The sequence below is a fragment of the Bemisia tabaci genome, chromosome 1, assembly GCF_918797505.1.
Source record: "Bemisia tabaci chromosome 1, PGI_BMITA_v3".
NCBI lineage: Eukaryota > Metazoa > Arthropoda > Insecta > Hemiptera > Aleyrodidae > Bemisia > Bemisia tabaci.
In genome coordinates, this window is record NC_092793.1 from 67,844,653 (window position 1) to 67,869,530 (window position 24,878).

The 24,878-nt window shown below is 41.6% G+C and overlaps 1 protein-coding gene across 5 annotated transcripts in view; it reads right to left on the reverse strand.

Moving 5' to 3' along the window:
* The window catches only part of zfh2 (Zn finger homeodomain 2), a 141,668-nt gene that overhangs the window by 114,415 nt on the left and 2,375 nt on the right, over positions 1-24,878 (reverse strand). Inside the window, exon 1 of one of the 5 annotated variants that reach the window (XM_072306057.1) lies at positions 8,155-8,177. The exons of the other annotated variants lie outside the window; for them this stretch is intronic. The gene's annotated coding sequence lies outside the window, so the exon portion shown is untranslated. Of the gene's footprint in view, positions 1-8,154; positions 8,178-24,878 lie in introns of those variants that run through there. 5 annotated transcript variants of the gene reach the window in all.

Genomic DNA, 24,878 nt, shown 5'->3' on the forward strand with positions numbered 1-24,878 from the left:
TTCCTTCGCCAAATCGGAGACTTCTCCTGGAAAGAGATCGTACGGATATAAACTTTCTCGCTCGTTTCGTTGTATCGTTATTAAAATCGCTGTTTTTGCCGGGTATTTGACCTTTCCGATCGATGGACTCCAAAAATGTGGATTCATCAGCAAACTTAACTTCCTGTGCCGTGCCCTCTAATGGTGGCCAAAAAATTAAAAGGAAAAGAAAAAAATATTGCAGATAATTTTCAGCACAACGAAAGCCGCTTACCAAATCCTCTTATTTTAGGGTTTTTTGATCTGAAACCTCGACATTTTTTTAATTTAGGACAAAAATGGTAATCTATGCAAAAAATTATTAAGAGGTCCTTCGGATTCCCCTACCGAGCTAACAAAAAATCCCTCGAAACCTCGTCAGATGCTGAGGGAGTTCCCTGGATCCTCCTTGTTGGGGTATGTTTTAGTGCTCCTCAGACCCACCTTAAAGAGGTGCCCCTCTGGTCCCCCATAAAAAGTTCCCAGCCCCTGCCGAAATCTTCTTAAACCCCAGCGGGACTACCATTCTAATCATAGCGTCAACTTTTTTACATTGTTGGCCGGCAATTTTCCCCTATAGATCTACAGTCAATGATAAATGCTGGTAATTAAATCTTTGAAGCTGCAAAACCTCAGTCTGCAAATTTTTCAGACGGATGTTTGGGAAGTGTCCTCTAGGATGTAGAACCATTAGGGTTCAAACCGCAAATTTGTGGAAAAATTCCAGGTGAAGAGAATTTTGCAGGGTATGGTATCCTGAGTCGCACCTTCGACCACTGTGGTCCGGCTGGGTCTCGACCAAACGCGATCGCCTCTACCCCCCTCAACTCCCCCGCCGCGGAGAATCCATAGTTGGCCGCGTTTATGGGAGATCTCTGCGAGAGGTCGGGGGGCAATAAATTATTCAAGATGAGAATGGACCTCGGGACGAAAACGACCGTCCGAGTCATAAAACTCCGGGCTGAATCATCTCGGATCATCCACGGTAAATCCTGAATTAATTGATATTCATTAACAGGTCTGAATGCTTCTTTTGCTTGCTGCCCCGCGACTTGACCGGACCCGACCAATAACGCTCGACGTTGCCGAGAATGGCGGAATATCCTACGTTTAACCCTTTCAGAAAAATAATTCATTTTTAAACGCAACTTGGCAACATCCAAAGCAACGGCTACCTGATTTTTGCTTGAGCTTTTCTGCGAATTTCGAGCGAATTTCGCGAAAAAACACGGTTCAAGTAGTACGGTTTCAACATAACGTACACTTTCGCAGGAGAAAAGGTACCTTTGATTCGGTAAAGATGTTCGATGAATGTACATAGGACCGGAATTCTCTTAGAGACACAACCTGTAAAGAGATCATAAGAATCTTCGAGATCAACTATGAGTCACGAGCAAACGACCTTATATTTATACAGTGAGGACTCTTTCAACAACAACTCGTCTATCGTAAAAATATCATCTCAGATTTCATCAAATCAAGCGGATTTTTTTTCTTATTTTCTTTCTTATGAAAAGATACCTACTGACTAAAAGCTGATTCCCGGCGCACCACAACGCTCAGCCACCCGGACACAATCGCGACCAATGATTCATACCTCAAGAAGCTGTTAAAAAATGGGCGAGCTGAATTTGAATAAACAGTAATTTAAATGAACGAGCTAATTAATTTTCTGTCAAACCTTGGAGTGCAAAGGTGGTCGGGTCTTATACCTGAGTGGGAGGCAACCTCAAAATTAATACGTTTCAGGAGAACTACTGGTGTGACTCACTTCAGCTCCGGTTCGTTTCAAGAATGTGCCTTCCTGGTCGTTCCCGAAACCTCTTGCGAAATTTTCGAGAAATCTACTTCGAAAGAAAAAATATTTCATCAACATAGAACGTTGCTTTAATTAGAGTTACGGTCTCCGCGATTTTATCAGTTCTTCGGCGACCTGATTTTGCTTTTTGAACAGTTTGTATGAATTTAAACCACACCTGATTTGGAACATTACAGGATGCGGTGAGAGAGCTTCGCCTGAACCTTACACAGCTTCACTCCTAGGTTAATTCGAAAGTGAAACCCATGCTGGCAGGCCGAGAGAAACACGTCACGTTAGCATTTGGACCGTGTTAAAGTTTTCGTGGGAAAATTCCACTCTTTGAGACTTGCATTGCATTTGATTGACGGTTTAAGTTAGATTGTCGACGTCAAAATTTTAAGGAGCCATGTTGCGACTTTTCCTAAAATCAAATTTATTTCAAAGTGATTAGGTAACTTTGAATACATATACATGGGACGTTCCTCTAGTAAGGAAAGTTGAAATTTCAGGCAATTTTGCGGCGGCTGCCTCGAATTTCTTGGGTGCAAGGCATAAACGCGGAGTGCTATTTGCATTCACTTAGAATAATTAGTTCTGGTTGGCTTTCCCCGGCGATTAAAATCACCAGGCGACTGATTTATCGATAGGGCTTAGCGGCAGAAATTAGGAGGGGCGCAAGCGATGGGTGAAAGAGTGGATTAGAGAGAGGCAGATAAAAACAAGGAGGGAGAGAATTTCGAGGAGAATCGCGAGGAATGCAACAATGAAACAATGAGGCTGCGCTCTGCGCTCTGTGGCCCGGAGCTCCGATTTCTCATCAAGCGCGAGAAGCGAGGGGAAGCGTTTCAACGAATTTGTCACACAAAGATGACTGCGCGCGGACAAATTAGGCCCGAAAAGGTGTAAACCGAGTAAAAAGCCGGGGGTAGAGACTGGAGATGGCGGCCATTTTTTCTTGATTGCAGCATCCACCCCCCACCCTGCGAAGCGTGGACCCTCCCCCTCCGCCCAGGGGCCCTGCGCCAGATGTATCAACACCCCTTTCTCATCGCGCAAGAGCTTCCCAGCCCTTGATCCCACCCCTAAATGGTCAACGCTCTCATTAAATACAGTTTCTCAGCGCCAATGCTCTCCGTTCGTAATTTGCTCGGAAAATAAATAATACCCCGGATAAAACAACTGTTGGAGCTGAAATCGTTTCCTTTTTGTTTTTTCGCTTTTTTTCATTTTTGTCGCCTGCACAAAAGGAACCCATTCTCGCGCACGAGGCCAGGCCCATTATTTTCCCCAGTTTTTTGTTCTGGGGTCCGCACTCGAAAATACTGCGAGGCAATAATTTACTTTTCTTGACACCCCTTCTTTCCCTGACGTTCACGATGACGTGATGTTTTAAAAATAAAAGCGGCCATATTATTCATACGGATCAAACAGATGAAGAAAACTCGTACTTCCGCGCAGGAAGTGCTTTTGCACTACTTCATTGTAATGCGTAAGCAGTACTTCATGGTTATGAGTCGTTTCCACCCTAAAAATTTACAAAGTATGAGGAACAAATCGACCGAGTTTGAACCGAGATCTGAAGTTTTATTTCGGCATAAAACTTCATGTTTCAACGATTTTTTTCACGTTCAAAATATTTTTTTCAAACTTTGAATTTTTGCCGGGAAAAGACGCACGACGAATTGCATTCAAAACTATCTTAAACTTCTTTTTTTTTCTAAGTGCGACTTTTTGCGCTCCTATTAAACTTGGTCCTAATAGTCCACCACTTTTGTAAGTAGGTACACAGACGAGGTCATCAAAACCGTTTACGCTTGAAAATAATGTCAAAATTGTGTTTAATTATTAACACAAACTAATATTCTATGGGAGGGCACAGTAAAACGTCTCAAATTCCTCCCACATAATCTTCGCTTCGCAACGGTAGCTCCTCTCGACCTCAAGTAAGGCATTCATACCTTCCATCGATCTAATTTATCCCCAACTTCAGGGTAGCTCCCGCTCACTCTTATCTACCAATTTATCAGCTTATGTATCCATATTTTTCTGATTTATCCGTCCCTGTATTCGCACCAGTAACTTTTGAGGGGCGATGCCCGAAGTTCCGAACTTTGGCGAGCGCCGCCCTCCCACCTCTCACGATCGTCGAAAAATTGACCAATAGCATTCGTTTCTCTCACTCGCTCGTTTCGCAAATAGAACCTCAATCTGCGGCAGCTACTTATGCTCACGTTGGCTTAACGGATCATTGGCGGATCCAGCAAATTGGCAACATTGCTCTTATCACTTTAATATTATGGAAATGTATCGATTCCTGGGAGGCCAGGTGCTCCAAAAAGAATCGATTTTTAACATAGGTTTAAATGGAGGGAATCCAGTGTTGCCAAATTGCTGGATCCGGTTGCCAGTTCTTTATCGGTCACAGAAGGATGTTGAAGATAGACTGTTCAACTGCGAAAAAAGAATGTGCCAATCAGGCACTTGCGAGATTCAGTTTGGTAAACCCGACCTAAATTTAGGAGCTTTTTTGAAGCAACCTTGCATAGAATCGACTATTTGTAGTGAATGCGCATGGAGAGACATCATGTCACCAGTCGGCAGGAATGGTAATTGCTTGAATGTGACTTGATTCTGTAATAAAACCGGTGAGGAATTTTTCCTGCTCACTCTCCCAACCCCAAGCTGGAACGCGAGGTCCCGTTCATTTGAATATATCGATGGTGAAACTACCAAACCACGTATCTCGTTTGCGGTGTCTAAAAATCTCCGCTCTCATTTTATTTTTCTGGAGGAGAACAATTCAATATCATTCCTTGAAGTTTTTACAGAATTTTCTTCGCACTGAGAAGAAAAATCACGGAAGTTTTCAAGAATTGACGTTGAGTACTTTCCCATTCAAAAATTAAAGTATGGCAGGAAGTCTGCGACGTCGCAAACCGAGATACGTTGTTTGGTAGTTTCACCGTCGATATGTAAAACAATCAGAGGCGGATCCAGCAATTTGGCAACACCGGATTCCCTCCATTTAAACCTATGCTAAATAATCGATTCTTGTTGGAGCATCCGGCTCCTCCAAGCATCGATACATTCCCATAGGTTTAAATGGAGAAAAGCAATGTTGCCAATTTGCTGGACCCACCAGTGAAAACAATAAATATTCGTTAAAATTAACTGCCTCACCCAGAACCGATTACTTTTAACGAATCGTCACTGTTTGGATATGACTTGGATCGGTATGATATTGGTATACAGCCTATGTAGTGTGTAGATCGTGAGCCGCTATATGATGAACGATGTTCACAGTTGGTCTTGCGATTGGAGCCTTTGAAAAGATGGCGGCGGTGGGATACCGTGGCATAGCCCGAGCCTTGAAGACCATCACGAAACCAGCATTAAACGAATTAGAAGAGTCGCTCGCCCTGCAACCCCCACGGGTACCCCGCGGGCCGCTAATCGGACCACAACTCGAAAAATGGGGGTTTTACCCCATAATGAGGGAAAAAAAGCAAAGCTGCCCGCATACTAATTGGCCCAATCAATAGGATCGATAATTGGTCACGAGGAGCTTGAGCTTCGTTCTATCGGCTCCTTCACACCGTTGCCAAATCCTCCGTTTTCTACACTCGGTTACACTTAAAACGGGGACGATTCGGCAAGCGCGGGCCCCGGTTGCGTCGCGGATCGGCCGCGGTGGCCCGCGGGCTTTTCGGACAAGATAAGTGAACCAAATCGGTGTTTAATTGATCCTCGGAAATTTACGATTTATGAACAAAAATCTCGGTGCCAAAGTCTTGCATCAGGGTCCGAGGAGGGGGTTCAATTGAATTCGCTCCCAATACGGGCTGATTAACGCTCCTCGTTGCTAAATCGGGCACGGCCTGGATTTCAAGTCCCGGTTTTTACCGGAAATCAAACTTGACTGGAAGTGAAAAGGTTTTGAGGTTACTTCACAATTATTAAAATCCATTTCCTAAGCTTCTTCTGGTTGAAACAAACGCTGAAAGTTTGCATTCTACTAAATTCGGACTACATTGAACAGAAAGAAATCGAGTCACTTTGGGGGGGGGGGGGAGGCAGTGGATTCGGGAAGATTTTGAGTTTTTAAGTAGTTGAGTAATTTTAGTGTTGTATTTTTATGCTGATTTCCCGTTTCTACTCTTTTTTTCATGTTTTGGTTTTAAATAACCACTTATTTTCTCCTGTGAACAATTTACCGTTGAAAATTAATCTGGTTTTTTTAAAATGAATACAGGCGTTAAACCTCGTCTCCAAGGCTGTGAGTCTTAAGGGCGTGTTAAACTTAAAATCTTCTTCCCCGGTTGATGTGACTTAACTTTTTTCCCTTGAGTTTGGTTAAACTGATCCAATTTCGAACTAAAATGAAACCACGGTGAATCGAAAATATGGCAACGCCGTCGGCCCTTGTTCTGCGCTGTGCCGAAAACGCGAGGATAGGGCCAGGGCCAGGCCCCGCACACAAAGCACTGCTCAGCGGGAGGGTCGAGGAAGTGAGAGTGAAAATCTGGTTCGATCGATCCGATCGGCTTGCCGTGTTCCGCGCGTTAAATACCCTCTCAACTACGCGGGAAGGGAGGTCAAAGAGCCGCCAGGAAGCGAAAAAAAAATCAAAATTAAAAAAATAAAAGAGAACACACGGAGAAAAAATCGGAATAATAGGTATTGACTGGTTCGGAAAGGAAGATACGACCTGAAACGTTTCACTGGTGTCATAGGATAGATACCATGCATGCCTTCCCTTGCAAAAAAAATTTGGATGCGATTTCACCGAGCTTAATTGAGCAAACACGGTAAAAAGGGTATATAATTTGATCATATCCCTGCCTGATTTTGCGCCAACCAGATATAAACGTTCAGGCAAGTAATATTAAAAGTAGTTCAGATAAAGACAACTACTTTGCAAGATAACCGTGTTAGAAACTGGATATTCAACCAGATTTTTGGGTTGGCACAAAAATTAGAGGGGAGTATTATTGAGTCCATCATTCCTTGTATTTTTGGGTACATCGTAGTATCGAAATTGTACAGTCATGAAAAGTTTGTGACATTTAGAGGAGGAAATGGTTTAAAAAAGACAAATTTAAGTTTTCGGATGATAGAGAAACATGTTTAAAAGTCATCGAGTTTGGCCTGGAGACAGCTTTCGGTACAGGGATGCTCGTCTTTCGTCTCAACTTTTTACCCCCGCGAAGGAAAGAGAGAGAGGGGAGGGGGAAAAAAAAAAAAAAAAAACATTGGAACACACATACTAGGTGCGATCCAGGAAGTGACCGTCGGCCAGACGGAGTGTGACAACGCACGGCGCTATAAACAAAAGGGTGGAAAAAACACGGGCACAGGAACAAACGTTCAGGGGTGGCCTCGACGAGGGGGGCGGGGGCGGCGAGCGGGGGTGGAGGCAGGGGCGGGGAATCCCGGCGGCTCCGCGCCTTCCGGGAGCTTTTTCGGAGCGACCTTGGTCAGATAATAGTTGTACTTTTTCACCGCTAGATGGCCCTTGTATGCACTTTGCTCGGGGGTGGAGAGACTGTCCCGTGATAACATCTCGGATAACACGCGTTACAATACGAGCCCTGTGTTTTTAAACACTTAGCGCGGTGTGGCGTGCTTTTCGTCCGTCTCGACCCTCCCCGAGACTCCCTTTTCAAGTCCTTAGACTCCTCTTTTGAGTCTTTTTTTGCGCTTGACTTTTCCTTGTTTCCTCCTTGAGCCGCCAGTTATCCCCGCCCGAGGACTCTCTTCCGATCATTCTCGGTCGCTACTCCTGAGAGCTTTCCTTGTAGGTGTAATTAATAGTTTCAGCATTTTCTATTAGGTTAAGAAAAAGGAAGTGCTCGATCTTCCGACAAGCGGTCGGAGAGGAAAATATTTAATAATTTTATTTTCTTGAGATGAAACAAAGTAAAGAAATACACAACGCAGCTTTCTATTCTAGATGGCAAAATATAGAGGAGGAAACAAGAATACGCGAGATTTAAAAATATAATTGTATTCGTTAAAACCGGAAAATCTTATTTATACTTAATTACGAATGGCGACGCATCAAATTGCGCAGTCTTGGTTGGTACCGCTACAAAGCTTTATAATCCCCTTTCATCGAGAAACGGCTGGGTTGGTTTGATTTTTGGCAACAAAAAATACAGGGAAAAAAAAACTCGTTTTTAAATCTATGCAGAAAGTGTGCTTTTCATCCCCTTTTAGATCATAAGCCGCATGACGGTAGTGTGTTTTGGATTTTTTACAGAATAATAAAATCCGCACACGGCCAGAAAATTAAAGCTAAATTCCGACGGAAATATGCCTGGGCGTAAGGGTACCTGTCAAAATATCGTTCAGGCCGGGAAAACTGAGGGCCACTTCAGATGCGATGCATTTTTCCACACTTTAATTATCTGCTACACGCGCTGTCACCAGTCATGCATCCTGAATGCATGCAAGTGTCTGCGAATCACTCCACACGACGAAATGAATTATTCGAGACCGCTGTTGTCGAATCAATGAGACCCGTGAGGTTCCCCACTCGCGACGGGGGTAAAATCGGAGTTTCCCGACTATTTCGCAGATCGCGGATCGCGAGACATAACCGGTGCGTGAAATTTGCGAATTCCGCGAGTGTCCGACGCCGGGCGAGACAATGATGATTTTCTGAGTGCATCTCCGAACTTCAAGTCCGCACTTCAGCTCTCGAGAATTTTGCTCAAAACAAATACGCCCTGACGAGTGGAGGGAATCGAAAAACAAAAGAGTCGCTCTTAAAATATGACTGAAGTCATCGGCCGTGTGACTGAGAAGCTCGTGCCTCCCCCTCCCTCCCCTCCTCCACCCCCGCAGCAGCTGGAGTGGAAAGTTTAAAATCGTCAAGAACGTAGATATGAATGAGTTTGGCGAGAGGAAACTCCGCTCGACCAGATATACAAATTGTTAGAATCGTGACTAATGCTGAAGCCAGGTCGGGGAAATTGGAAGCAAATTACAGAAGCTCAAAGTTGAAACATCAGGAGAAAAAAACGATACCAAATGTGCCAGCGAAGATAGTTTCAGTTCTGTAGTTTGATCAAACTTTCAAAACTGCAGTTACTGTGATTTCAGCTGCGGTTTCAGAGTGTGTATCTTAAATGGGCTAATTTTTCCATAAAAATCGTCGCTCTATGACACGCGAACGCCAGATTCAACTAGAATTTGATAAACTTCAAGAGCTTCATTAAAATTGCGTCATGTCGCTGTTCCCCTCACGAGAGAGCGTATCTACAATCAAATTTTGCCCAATGGAGAATTTGCAAGGGTCTGAAATTTGATGAATTTCCTGTTTAAGTGGAATCCTCTGAGTGAACTGAACACGAAGATACCCTTGATTCATAAATTGAGCAATTATTAGAGGAGATATGACAAAATAACCGATTCTGCTAAAATACATGTGCTGAAATGGGAAATGCCGCCAGATGACGTCACAAGGCGGCACATTTTCTCACTTTTAAATCAATTTTTCTCCAATTTCCCATGTCAGAAAAAAATTATGAAAAATGTTGCGAACTCAGCTCATTAGGCACTTTCAGATGAAGCAATAAAAAAATTGCGTGCAAATTCTCCATTTGCCAACGCAATTTGAATTTTCACCGGGAGAACATTCGGCATTCCTAACTGAAAATTTCACCGATTTTTCTTTTGATCTCATGCAAAAATTAGACAAATTTTGAACAAAAATTGTACAGGTACATTTCCGTACCAAATTAAATTCTTTGAGACAATTTTGCAACCTTGTAATGGAGTTACGTTCCTTCGTCGGGAAAACAACGATATTAGGTTCCAGTTTGTTGGTGAAAATCCGTCTTCAGAGTTCTCAGGCAACAACGCAACTCGCTTTTTCTGAGCAGTCAACGGACTCCCAGCAGACGACCATCAACGTCAAGGCGCTAAACGCCGAATTCGCACGGAAAATGATAGGAAGGAGCATGGCGCTGACGGTGAAATCGTTCCGAGGAACGGAGCCCCGGCAAGGAACGGAGGGAAGCAAAACAGATAAGAGAATTATGAAGAGTCAATATTTACCGTCGGCAACCGAGTCGCTGGGTGCGTAAAATAATTATTTAGAAATCGGACAATACAATGCGCTTATTATGCCTTAAAGCCCCGGTAACGCATCTGCTTCCTGCATCACCTTCGCGCTGGGGACAGTTCGCCGTTCACCGATCCCCCGCTTGCCGGGTCCGTCGAGGTGAGTACAAGATGTCCTAAAAGTAAACGCCGTAATTTATGGGATCAGGATACTCTAAAGACCGCGCACTATTATATCTACTATGTAAAAGTTTTTGAAAATCGATGCTGAAATTCGTCCAAAGATAACTGATGATCGAAGTATTAAGCTGTATGATTCTTAAAGAAGACGCAGTTTTGAAAACTTGCTGAGCAAACTGCGCCCTTTATCAGTCGACATAAGACCGTACGCGTTACTTTGGCTTAACACAATTTTGTTGCAGGGTCTCTGTTCTGCAACTTTTGTCTTGGGGTTGTTTTTTGAGGCCGTAGATTATAAGACTTTTTCTATGATTTGTTGCTTGGTTAAAATTAATCAAGTAAATTAACCTAACGAATTCCCCATTTTTCTCAGTTTTCAAGGCCAGAAACTCAAATGCTTGCGCAAGGAAAAATGCATGAAATATTGCCGATAAAAGTGACGTGATTGTTGATAAAAGTTGACGACGAATTCAAAATTTGGGATGAAATTTTTCCTAACAATCATTGTTGTTCGATTGATAAATTGTTGAACATGGGAAAAATTTCCAAGTTTATGGAAAAATTCCGGCTGGGTCAATAGTCTCACTCGAACAATAAACGAACATTAATCCCAACTTAATTGTGCCCATCCGCATGAAATGCCAGCTTTGGCTCGAAAACGACTATTTCTAAGGTTTGATTAAAATGTGCGACTTGGAGTTTGTCTTCGAACACTGCAAACACTGTTCGAAAAATGATAAGAAAAAATTAACAAACCGCCCGATAAGCAAAGGAAAACAAATAGATTCTGGGAGTAAAATCGGTCGAAAGCGTGACAAGGGGCTCAAGTCGATTGAGAGATTATGAGCACCTGAATTAATAGTAGTTTCCTAAGCCGATACGGACCGCGAGCACCTTTTCAGCAAACAGACTCCTAGCCGTATCTTATCACTGACGCGGTGTTTGCTTCGAAATTAAACTCATGATCAATATTTTACAGAGGATTCTTTGATCCTCGGCTTCTGACACTATAAAATTGGTCCCATAGTCATGTCTAGCGACGCGATACGAGTCATACGTCCACGGTTGAATTTTGTCTCTTCCTCTACTCCTACCTCAGTCAAACACCACCCAAGAGTTGATTAGATACGAGCGTAAATGCGAGCCGTAGACAGAGTTTAACACTGTATTTAATTTGATTTTGAGTCAGTTTAATTGGACTAATTTATCCATCATTATCAGACAATAATATCTAGGCGCCACGTATTGCTCATCGTGCACTTCAAGGATTTGGTTGGAACAGTGGGAGCACGCGTCGGAGACTTGGAGGCTGAATGTCCCACATTACAACGACACACGCTTCTAAATGCGCATCTAAATTTGCAAAATCGATAAAATTTTGATGGCATTAGTTGAACTGTTGTAGGCAAAACTAAAGTCCGTAGCTGTAATCTCTTGATTGAGATTTTTCCCGATGGAATTGCTAGGTGCACGATACAACTATTCAACCTTCGCAGTGGTGCGGGTTGCCGCAGGAAAAAATGAAGGCGATTTGGCACATGTTCTCGTAGCGTGCTTTGGAATTTGATTTTCAGCGCGCAGAAGATATGTTTTAGTAATCATTCTACCGGGAGTTATTTTCAGTTTCCACTTACACGAAGAGTTATTTTAATGTTGCTAATTAAAATTATTTTATGGTCAACTTTAACTAAAAAACTAACACCGGTTGCCGGTAAAATCGACGAAGAATGAAATATAATGAGCGAAGAGAAATGTACGGCACGAGCCGGCCCCGTAAATAAACGCAGCCAACATGGATAAAAAATAAATCCCGACACGTAACACGTAGTGGGAACCGTCCGGTCCTAACGCAAATACGACAAGTCTTACAGTCCATCCCGTACTTTTTTTTTAGAAACATTGTTTAGGAGAAAGCGGACGAAAATCATTTGACATTTATCGAGGTATTTTCGCATTCTGTGTTCTTGGAACAGAGTCCATATCGTCAACTTGCGGTAATGTTGAAAGAGACCCATTAAACGGAAGATGAAATAAACGGTCCGATACCTTCGCCGGAGCTTCAGATTAAAAATTTTAAACGTTCCACACGATCGTTTCATCCTTATCCGCCAAAACAGAGAGGGGCCTTTTAAAGAAGAACGCCGTATGAGTATTTGAATGTTGCCAGACTTCCGTAGAAAAAATTATTAATTTTTTAGAAAACCGATTATTTTTTTTCTTGTAGAATTTTTGGATGTGCGGGTAGCGGTAGCCTGTAGCTTCGAGTACAAGGATCGTAACTACACGTTTTTTTTCCTCGTTCCAAGGCTCACGAGAAAATGACCCGGTGGCCCCATTGCCTCCGCCGTAATTCGCAATGTTTGGAATGTTGAATTACGTGTGTCACACTAGATATCGCCTTGTTTGCTCTCATATGTGGAGCTCTTTTGAAGATACTGAGAATGCGAATGACTTGATTTTCCCAAAAATAGTAGTTACGATCCCTTCCTTCTCAGCTACTGCGATACTGGATCGACTCAAAATAAATCGTCTGAAAAATTACTGGGGAGCACTTCCAGAAGCGGATCCAGCAATTTAACAACACCGGATTTCTTTCATTTAAACCTATGTTGAATAATCGATTCTTGTCGGAGCACCTAGCCCCTCCAAGAGTCGATACATTTTCATAGGTTTTAATTGGGAAAAACAATGTTGCCAATTTGATAGATTCGCCAATGAACGCTCTCCTGAAAACAGCTCGTTTAAAGGGAAGGAAACTTGTCGACGTTTGAATTCTAATACGCTGTTTTTTACAACTGGGCCGAAAGTGTCCTTTCCTCGTGGTAATAACGAAATTCGTCACGAGGCGTTTCTCCGTTTCCCACAGCCATGAATGACCGAGCGATTAGGGTGGACACCATCCGTGGCGATCGATGAAAAATTTCCTCCTCCCGCGGATCGTAAAACATCAGGGGATAAAATTCCTGAATGAAATCTGTCCGGCGATTCACACCCCAGGCCGAAAGGATGGCTATTTAATTGGTGGAATTTCCTGCTCGGGGACGGGGGAGAAATGATACAAAGCAGGAAGGAGTGGATATCACCGGGGGACACGCCGAACTCTGAACCGGCCGGCGGGCAATAAAGGTCAGCTCAGCCTCCCCGGGTTTGATTAGTCGGAGATTTCGGCTCAGGAATGTAAAATTTGAATTCGAATGTGGCCTGAATGTCTAGCCCTCCCGCGCTCGCCCGGAGATGTGACCCCCCTCTGATACAGGTAGGAAACAATTAAACATTATGTGGACCCACACTCGCTCCTGATGAATTGCGTTGCGGCTCGGCAGGTAAAGGCAGCATCCCCCCCCCCTCCCCCTCCGAGGACGGGGGCGGGGGAGGCTGAGGGTCCACGCCGCGCTGCATTCCATTGCACTTTCACACCTGCACCTTGGTGTGCATCCTCAAGACACATCTGGCACTGACCTATACTGTACGCGCCTCCTTCGAGATGTAGACTCTTTGGCTCTGACTCGACAGATACGCTGTACTAGTCGTATATTAAAGCCCTATACTCCCTTACACCCCCCCCCCCCCTTCCCGCTCCTCCAAGCTTCGATTCATTCAACAGCTGAGGTTGTGATTTTGTGATCATGTTGGAGAGTTTGTGCGTCGAAAAAAATACCGCCCTGAGCTGCAATGCGTGATTAACTTAACACGGTTGAAAAATTATGGTTTGTAAGTTGATTTATCTTGGGATAAGCTGCAGTAGGGAAACGAGGCTTGCTTTGTTAAAGGTTGAGATTGATTTTAAACTTACGTAACTAGTTTCTGAGTAGAATGTAGTTGGATTCAATGTGTGAAGTCACTCACCTGCAACATTTGGAAAGAGAAACGAGAAATTAGTAACTTTGAAATATAAAAATCATTTGTAAAGACATAAAAAATAGTCCTTGATGAGTTGTAAATGGACTGATTTTCTTAGCGTATCGATTAAAACGGTTTTAAATGCGAAATGCTAAGAAAGAAAACGACTTTTCAACCAACAATTCATCGCTTTATCTACGACGAAGGAAAGTAACTTCGTACCAGGTTGCAAAATCGACTCAAAATATTGATTTTTGTACAGTAATATGACGGTAATTTTGGTAAAAAAAAAATTGTTTAACTTTTACGATAATCAAGAGGAATGGTGTTGAAATATTTACTTTAAAAACGCCCAACATTTTGCTGGTAAATATATACATTTTTAAAGAAATTTTTAGTTTGCAATGTCGAGATTAGGTTACGTTCCTTCCGTCTGAGAGCCGACGAAATTTTCAAAATCACTACGTTGCTGACTACGATTTTCAATCGATCAGTTTTCTGCCGAGTTTTCTTGCGGTGGGTCATTCAAAAAACGGTCAGGAATCACCGGCCGCGGTAATTACGACACTTTCTCTTCATCGGCATTGATGGCCATCGCGTCGATTTGAGAAAACAAACAATTTGTTTTTGCCAGCCCCGAGCCGAAGCGGGGCAGGGCAAGATGGCGATCGCGGCGCAAGTCGATTGCGATTCGCTCTGAATGGAGCGAGATGACGAGTAATTAGCGAAAAATGAATAGGGCGATCCGCGAATCAATGGCTCCGCTAGAACAATGCAAGCTGCGTTGCCGGACCGAGCTCGATAAACTCGGAAATGAGACTCTATTATCCATTGTATATGCTCGTCTGCGGTATCGAGAGGAGAAATCGTCGATGTTTTGTCAAGTTAGGGCGAAAAATCAGAATTTCGAACTCCGGCTACAGACTGTCGGAAAAGGTATCTTACGATTTAATTTTCGCACTGATCGAGATTGTATTAAAATGCATTTTTATCCTAATGTTTTGAGTGCGGACGTGGCATTATAACAATAAATCCAAAGAGCTCTTCCCGAGAACACATTTTTTTGACTTGGACACTGCAAATTACTATAGCTCCGGTTTAGTTTGACATTTTGGGAGTTTTCTTTGTCAAAATATTTCTGAAATACTTTTCGAAACATTAGTGCAAGTTTCTCAACTTTCAGCTTTTTTTGTCATTTAAATCCCCTGGTTGTAGATAGTTGCATTATGAGAAAATTACAGTACGATTTCAGATGATAGAATATCATGGCATGGTGGGACTCTTTCCGAATTCAACTTTCGGATTGGGGCCCTTCATAAGTACTAAACATCCTGGGGGGAGGGGTGTCGAGGAGAGCATTACGCCATTTTGTTTTTATGTGTGAAAGGAGAGTGACTTAAGTCAAGAAAGCGTTACGACAGGGGAAGGAGGGAGGGGTCGAAAAATCTAAAATTTAGCGCTACTTATTTAATTAATGAACTGCCCTTATTCTTGATAATATGGTACCGCGGTTATTTTCCATCAATACTACACAACACGTGACGGGCCTAAAAACAGGAAACAACTCGGAAATCGCACTTAATCAATTTACCCAGCGATCGGACGCACTTTGTTTCACAATTAAGTCTCAAGACCAATTGGGCATGAAGGGAAACAGAAGAAAAAACTCGGACGTTTTAAGGTGGGTTTGGTTTTCCACGGCTCGGCGTCTCGGCGCGGCGGAGAGGCGAGGGCCTTGAGAGGTCGGTGGAGGGCCGCGAGATTACAGGCGTTCGCTGGACCCCCCTCATCCGCCCCCCCCCCCCCGCTCTAGGACGGGTAAACATTGACTAATTACAACAATGAAATAAGTAATTTAAATGAAGTGCCTCCGCGGCTCATCGCAACTTGACTCGCGTAGCAAATTAATTGGTCGACGGATCTCGACACGGAGCCGATACTCGTGTTGGTGGCGCGATCTGTCAATCCACCCACGCAACGCTTCGACCGAACGTTCCTGCTGGAATTTCGATCTTGGGAAGAAGGTACACCACCGTAGATTCCTTTAAGACCCATTTGTAAGATCTCTTGTCAACCTTTGGTTACCAAACCAGTGGTCAGACTCTGACCAGCAGTCAATCTGCTGATCAGCCTAACTACTGGTTTGCGAGAGAGAACAAAGGCTGACCGGGACTTGACCTGAAGAAAACCGGGAGTCATACACACCTATACCTCTGGTGAGCTCAAACCATCAGTTTGACAAGCTTTTGACCAAAGGTCTTACAATCGGCCCTAAGCAAGGCAAGTGCGAACGCTGGTTCTCATCTAGATCCTGGGGACCAAGAAAAACGGCGCAAATTCTGAATTGCCGATCCTCACAGTACTGTGTATACTATTTCGAGTTTATAGATGTCACTTACTTGTCAAACGCGATCGGAATAAGAAGATGCATACACAGTTCAGGATGTACTTACTTGATGGATATTTCAAGAGGTGTTACGGTTGAAAAAAATGAATTTACCGAGTTAAACTGATAGAAAATTTCAAGATCTCACTGAAAATATACGTATAATTTTGTTATCACTAAAATACAATGTAAACTTCATGTATTTTATTGAATTTTGTTTCTGAAAGGCCGAACGTGACATACACGCTGCGCGGATCGTGAAAGACTATATCTTAAAAATACCGAGGAGGGTTTATTCGATTATTATAATTGATTTTACCTAGTATATTATTTGGCGGCTTCAAAAATAACAGACCTTGGTTTTTAACAAACTGAATATATGAAAAGATTTGGGCGGGACAGTACGTGTTTTTTCATAGAAAATTATGTTGAGAAATTAAAATGAGAGCAAACACTAAACGGGATTTCACTAACTCATGGGCCGAATCGAATTCAAAAGCTCGGTGGATTTGCATGCAAAAGCTTTTCATAAATTTTCGGAGGGAATTTTCATGAGTCATAAAACTCATTTTTTCCCCTGCCGAGATCTCCTAAAAATACAAGGGTTTGCGCGGAAAAAATATCACATTAATGCTAATGTATATAGCTGCCGGTTGGACTAAATGAATTAATATTTGAAATGATCGCATACGCCTCCTCTATGAGAACAGGTCGATGAGTCAAGCGCACTTTTTCACAAATTAAAATATGGTTTTCGAAAAAGGTTCGGCCATCAAAACTTTCCACTACATTTCAACCTTGCGACAAGTTGGCATTAAGACGATAATAGTAATTAGAAAAGCCCACATTTTCGAAAACAAGTTTTGATATTTTCTCGCCGTATTTAATGCAATGAACAAGCTATTAGTTTCGTCTCGAGATTGTAACAAATACTCGACAAGACTAAGATACCTCGCCTCATGAATAAATCAGCATTTTAAATAGACTCTCTTAAATTTCGAATGATACGGGCAGTGTAGTACAATTGTGAAATCTCACATTCATTACATTACATTAATTGAATCACATCCTTTAACCTTGCTAAAAGCGGTATGAATTCAATTTTTTGTTACGTAAGTTGCGATACGATTTGTCCACGGACAAGGCGGTGGATTAGGATGAAAAAACACCAGACTTAATGAGGCTCAGGAAATTCTATTAATTCATACTTATTTTTAGTAACCAATTCACGACGGCAAATTGAGAGCCGACTTTCCAAAAAATGTAAATTAGACGTAGTAACCAAGGGGCTTAAGCACTTGCAGAACTATTAATCGAAGGACTATTGATTCGATGAATCGACAAATCGAGAATATTATGCGTCCTCAAGGCCTAGTATTTTGCTTTCCTTGTAGTGTAGGAAAATTAGAAGCTCCAATTCCTTTACTTAGACCTCTGAAGCGTCAGACCAGCTTGATATTCATGATCGTAGCGAGGAATGTGAACTATTTTGTTTAGCATCAAATTTAAACATAATTTCCTGATTTTATGCCTGAAACTTTTAAAATACTTTCACATCATGAAACTTCAAACGGGTAAAAATTTAAATCTCCTTTAGATTTTCACGGGAATAGAGGACTTATGCATGGAGGAAACAGTGAACTCTACCACCACGGATAACGTCATCTTTTATGACGTCACCATATAATAATGGACCTAGAGACATGTTTAACCAGACGGCATTCTCCCCTGAATGCACCTAAGCATGATTATGTACTTAAAACTACCCTTATACTGCCGTGCTGAGGAAGAACGCCGTAGGAACCTTCAGGCGTTGCCAAATTTCCCTTGATAAACCCCGAATTTCCTTATAAACTTATGAATATTTTTCTCCCAATTTTTCAGATAATATTGTACGCAATTATACCTAAAGTTCCTGAAAATTTCAAGGAAAAATATCCACAGCTTTCTTCAAAAATAAACATTTTATCGAAGGATAGGCAACTCTCAAATGTTCATACGGCGTTCTTCCTTAGCACAGCAGTATAATCTATAGATTCTTCCCTGGAGTCGAAGTATCCATTGAGACCTTAGAAACGAGTGAAAGCACCCCCACTCGCATGTTGTCAGGATCCAAACAGCCACACGTTCCGAAAAATGGAGCGGGCAAGGTGTTTACTCGGGACCTGATTAATTCAGCCGTGGGCTCCTCAACTCAAGATCGGGGACCACGATAGCCGAGTAATTACACGTATAATAACTACGTACAGTATTACGAAAATCCACGTCAACACACACAAACAAACGCAGGGGCGTTAGGCCAAAACCGTATAACTAGCCCGACGCACAATGCTTTCCAACTAGATCGAAATATATTTCAGCCAACGGGGTCGGAAAAAACTACAATAGGATAATTTCTCGAATCGTTATTTTCCGAATGAAGGAGCGTAACTCCAACCCAAGATTGCAAAATTGACTAAAAAATTGAATTTTTTACAAGAGTGGACCTGACCAGCTTTAGTCCAAAAAGTTTCTGCTGTTTGCTCGAGATCAAAGGAAAAATCAATGAAATTTTCGGTTAACAGTGCTCACGATTCTCCTGGTAAAAATGCAATTTTCGAGGGGAAATTCGGTGACATTGAACTTTAGTTACGTTCTTTCGCGAGGAGAACAACGAATAATGTAGAAGAATTTCAGGAAAGTTCCGTTCAACTGCACATCAAATGAGGGTTCCCCTTATGAAATGAATAAGCGAGGTGACTTCTTTGAGACTTGGAGAAAATCAGTTTGAAGGTTGGAAAATTGCGTGGAGCCTCTTGTCCTGAAAATTGGGTTAAGATAGCATAGGTGAAGTTAAAATGACAGATACTACAATTAATTTCCCAAACTCGATTTTTTAGCATGGTCATACTTTGATACTTGAAACCGGGGCACTAACTTCATCCTATAATTTCAAAAGAAAGGCCTGGAAGCTTAATTTTTAGGCATAATTTATGATGTTTTTAGTGGCTACAGACATTTCAGGTCGTGAAGCAGATATTCTGCTTGGAACAATCCCGAAAAAGAAATTCAATTTTCCTTAGGTGCCACGTCGCGCGCAGTTTCATAACTTCTAAATGCCAGAGCCAGATATATTTAGACCAATTTGACGCTGATGACATCGGGACGAAGCAGGAGTTCAACTACGATTTTATGAAATTATCTAACAAGGCTATTTTTTCTCACCTAAAATGTGACAATTTTAAGTGTAGAAAGTCCCTCTGCATTTTTCCATGAGCTCGAATTTGATTGATAGCTCACGTCGAAATGACACCTGAATTTTTGGAGTCGAACTAGAACCTGGATGAATTCGACTGTGCGTCGACCGAAATCGCACCGGGCGGTGTGGCGGGAAAACCCGGGCATGGGGGCGGGCGAGGGGGCCTAATTATAATGATACGGCCATAAAATGTACATAAAGTAATTTGTTAACACATTCGCTCGTGGATTATTAACTAATTGCATGGAAGTATTTAGTGTTTATCGAGTTCCGTGCATCTAAAGTACTCTGACCAACCATGCGACCGAACGGCAACACAGACGCGATGTTGCCGGTTCTCTCGAAAAATTCTCGATTCCACATACAAAATGGGGGGGATTTCTCTTCTGCAGCGGCAGCGCCGGGGCCAGGCGAATCAAGACAATCCAGCACCACTCACCGGCCTGTCATTTCGTATATTTTTGTCCACTTCCGTGCCGAGCGCCCCTCCCCCACCCTCCCGCCCTGGCGACGACTGAAAACCACGATTTATCACCGATTCGTTCACAAATTATTCGTCACCGTGTTTTAGGAGGATGAGCGGGGCCTGTAATTAAACGAGGTGTCCGCCGTGTCGCGCTATGGGAAACAGCCGCCGTACCGCGTCGGGCCCGGAGAAAAACTCGAAATCATAATCGGTTGCCAAGTTGGGGAGGCCGTGTTTTCGGGAGGAGTGAGGAACGTCTCAAATTTTTGGACTGATTCGTTGTTTACGAATATTTAAGACGTAACGTAAGGTGACGTAAAATGTAACGTCGAGGACGCCCTGCCAAATCGTGGATTGATGGAATAAGGTAGGAAATGAGGAGATACGATTTGCCGGAGGAGCTCTGGCAAGATCGCTCGCTATCAGTGGCGGTTGCTTGGCGCAGAGCGCATAGAAGCAATATAAGAGCGACATGTTAGTAGTAGTAGTGAGTAAAACTAAGATTTCATGGGATTTTTTTAGAGAAAAAATTGTCAAGAGAGGCTTAAATTGTGGTTTCAGATTCGCTCTGATAAATAAAAGAGATGATCAATACAAGAGAGTGTATACAATGAGTATGTAGAGAACTATAGAAAAAGTTGTGTCCGGCAAGTCTTAAAAAGTTTTTACGCAAACCTGAGCATTAAATTTGGCCGAAATGAGCGCAAATGCACCTATCCGCATTTCATTAGGGCAGGTGCAGAAATTTCGATCTGAATTAAACGTATTCATTCCAGCAACTTGGCAACATTGTTTTCTTCGCATTGAAACCTGTGGAAATCAATCGATCCTTGGGTAGGACAGGTGCTCCGACAAGAATCGATTATTCAACACAGGCTTAAATGGAGGAAAACCAGGGTTGCCAACCTGCTTTCGTCGTTTCCCGAACGAAGGAGCGTAACTCCATTCCAAGGTTGCCAAATTGACTCAAACGATTCAATTATTCACGAGAGAATGTGTGCATATCAATCCAAAATGTTGTTAATTTTTGCGTGTAGCCAGAAGAAAAAACAGTAAAATTTTCGTTTGGAAATGACCATATTTCTCCTCGTAAAAATTCAATATCGGGGCAAATTTGGAAACATTGAAATGTAGCTACGTTCTTCCGTGGGAAAAAAGACGAGCAATGGCTACCATTTTGTATATTATTCTGTTTTGTTAAACATTTAGATGTCCACTGTTTTATGGATTAGGAAAAACCACGTCTTTGATGGGCGATCACATCGCGGGTTTTGGTGACTTAAAAGATTCAAGTCGCCAGGGACGACCTGTCAACGTGGGTCCCTCAAAGTGGAAAACGCTTCGGACACGTTTTCCCGTGTAGAATTTAAAGACAGGTTATCGGGGGCTCCGTTTCAGGGGCACCGAACCTAGGAGCAGTGACTGATATCGCAAAATAAACATTTTACGCAGACTTACAAAGTAGCCGAGCCACTTCAAAAGTTTTCATCACCGCTATAATTCACCGCGCAAACGTCTTCAAAACTGTCTCGAGCTCTCGGGGCCTTAGGTGGATTTCATCTTAACCTCCCCTTGAGCCTTCGTTAAAGTCAGTTGCCCTGACGGGCAACGAGGAAACCCTAAAATGTCTTATATATCGAGTGACGTCATTTAAAGCTGATGATCAGCGAATTCTAAGATTATCCCGCCTTCACTCGTCCAAAATTATGCAGGTCGCAGATAAATGAACAAATCAGGTACTTTTAATATGCATTGGACGGCTTGGGTTTTTTGGTGCTTACGAAATAAAACCACCCCTTGATATCAGCTACGTATTATACTGTATAGAATAGTGTACAAAAATAGCTAGAATAATTCGAAGAAAAACGGACACGCTACATATATATTTCAGTCGCGTTCCCTCTTTTCATGGTAGGTATATGTATAAAATAAATCATGACATATCTTTGTGAACGATATATTAATTTCAGATTTTCGCTAAAGTTTACCACCGTGTCACATATTGCAATGCTTTTTGGTGCATCGTAAAATAAAGATTTACTCAAATTTGTTACGCATGAATGGCAAGATAGAATATCAAATAAAACGCAGGGCGAGAAATGAAAATTGTTCAATCCTTTTGATTATTAAAATTATTCACAACTTCGACAGTGGGCTAAAAATGTTTAAAAATTCGCTATTCACGAACATTTGACTGAATGTTTAGGCAGTCAACGATGCATTTGATTTTGGTATTTGCTCATGACAAGCATATTAAAAACCGTGGATTTTAGTAGCATATTCAGTAGAAAATTAGTGTTTGAAAATACAGAGAAATAGAGAGTTCTGCGGACATTTTTTGACCCAATATTACGTAAAATGTGCAAAAATAGTTACCGATAATCTTAGAAGTATATTATCTACACAGGACAGTAAGAATATGAAGCAATAATGTTCTGAAACATGCAAAATGTCAGAGAAACGACAAAACAAGTTCTGATCTCAGTTCCTCCATCGTAAATCGACAGTAAAGCCACGAAAATAAGTAGGTGCGAACCAGGCAAATAAAGTATAAATTGAATGAATTACATAATCAGAAACTGATTTTTTTTTTAAAGAAACGATTACTACAAATCGTAGAATAATAAAGGTCACAAAGCCAAATTCGTCTATTCTCGTACTTGGACGCATATGTCATGAATTATCTTAAATCGCCAAAAATTCTGTCATAACAATTGAATAGTTGAGGTACCAGGATAGTTCAAACATACAAATTAGATTAAATATTATTTTAAAATGTATAATCAACACTCGATACGTACAAAAATTAGTAACTCATCATATTTTATTTCTAGCATTTGATGTTAGAGTTACGACTTTCACAGAATATCGCAGCCTCTCGTTTTCGCATCATTCGGATAGTAAAATAGAGAGTTTCTGACTATCGGTTTATCAAACTCAAATGAACTATAGGTAGTTCATTACATGATATGTGATAGTAAATAATATGATGATGTAAATTAACTGTCTCACAATTCACCGTTTGGAGTCAAATGATGGTAACTACATCCTTTTCATTTTTGCATGGTGCGAAATACATGTTTCTCAATGCATGTTTCAACTCAATCAGCTCATTCTCAACGGTATCAGTGAAATGTCGTAATGCTTGGTTTTTTCTTATAAGAAAATATACAGAAATTGTTAATCAGTTCTTTCTGAGGAGCAGCAGTTTTGCGTGCAATTTCTTGTTGGATGTTATGAATGTACAGGCACCACGTGATTGAAAATTGCCAGAAAATTTGTCAACTCACTTGACGAAAAATCGCAATTCGGCTAGAAAAATGCCAAATTTTAGCGAAACCTTACGTTAAAGTAAGGGTTGATTTCGGATGGTTAGTACAGTAACACGCTTGAGGGTAGGTAGCAAGATATGAGAAAAGATATTCAGAGGCGCCCTCTTTTATTTTTCCTATCTCGCGGCGAAAAGGACGAGGGTCGAGGGCCCTCGATGACGAAATCAAGGAATTGGTTCTAATTGACACACACCATTGTTTCAGCACTCAACACCACCGAGTATCTTGACGAGGGCATCGAAAGAGGCCCGATTAGGCGAGGGGTTGATTTTTGAGCCATGATGGAATCCCCTTCAGCCTCATCGAATTGGATCTACTGCGATCACACTAAAGTCTGCGATTCAACAGAGCAAAAATATCAACGGAATTTTTTATAAGTCACCTATAAATTAGAAATATGTATAAAAATCGATTGGTGCGGTTCTGTCTTGGGTTTATTTCGACCGACCAAGGAACATTTGAAAACAGTTCTTTCACACGAATGGTTTTTCAGTATTTTTTTTTTTTTTTCAGTAAATAATATCAGTCTCCAATTTTACTAACACGTGAAAAAATGTGATCTTACGGGAATTAGACGATCTTTTGAATCGGTAGTGACATTGCAAGCTGGCCACGAATTCTTTATGAAGCATCTAACTGAATGAGATGATGAGAATCATGCATTCGATCAGGATTTTATCTTTTTCATCGCAAACGTAAAAAATAGAAAATGGATATTGAGAGAATGAAGAAATTACCTGATTTTAGAGTTTAGGAAAAGCATACATATCTCGCTCTGAGCACACTTTCTTGGCATGTAATTTTTTGATTAAGCGGTTGATTTTACAATCATTTTAGAGATATTGAAAAATTGGTTATTTGATAAAGGAACACTGTCATTCGTAGACAGATGGAAAAATAAATTCATACTATAAATATAAAGATAGACTTCGGTTGAAAATCAAGTAGGTGCTAGCAGTTACATATTTTAGCTTATTTACTTTTATTTTACTGAAACTTCAACATAAACAGCATAGAATTAAAGTTATGGTGATTAGATTGCTTCGAGAAATGATTTGGTTTTTCGAGGACTAGCGCAACTTGCGCCATAATTTAGCAATCGGCCTTCACTGGAGGATACCTCAAAATTTACACTAAACTGTGAGTGAAGTAAGTAATGATTGAAAGATTACTGGAACAGGTTTTATTGTTGTGTACTTGTGTTTATTCAGACAGCGAGCAAGTTTCTTCTTATCGAGCATGGTTTATCAGAGGGATATGAGGGAACGTCAACTATTGTATACTTTAATCAAACTAGCCCGAGCCTTTACACTGATACATAAGACCTCCAGAAGAATTAAAAACGTTATCACTGCCAAATTTAGGATACGGGATGTTGCAATATTAATTTGATTATTTTGTCAAATTTATTCAGTGGAACACGGAAGTTAAATTTGTAACACGGATGAGCCAAAGATAATATCCAGCCCCGCAAAGTATAAATAGCCCCAAATAAATTCGGCTTGTTCTGTGATGGAAGATTTGTAGGGTTTATCGATAATTTTGGA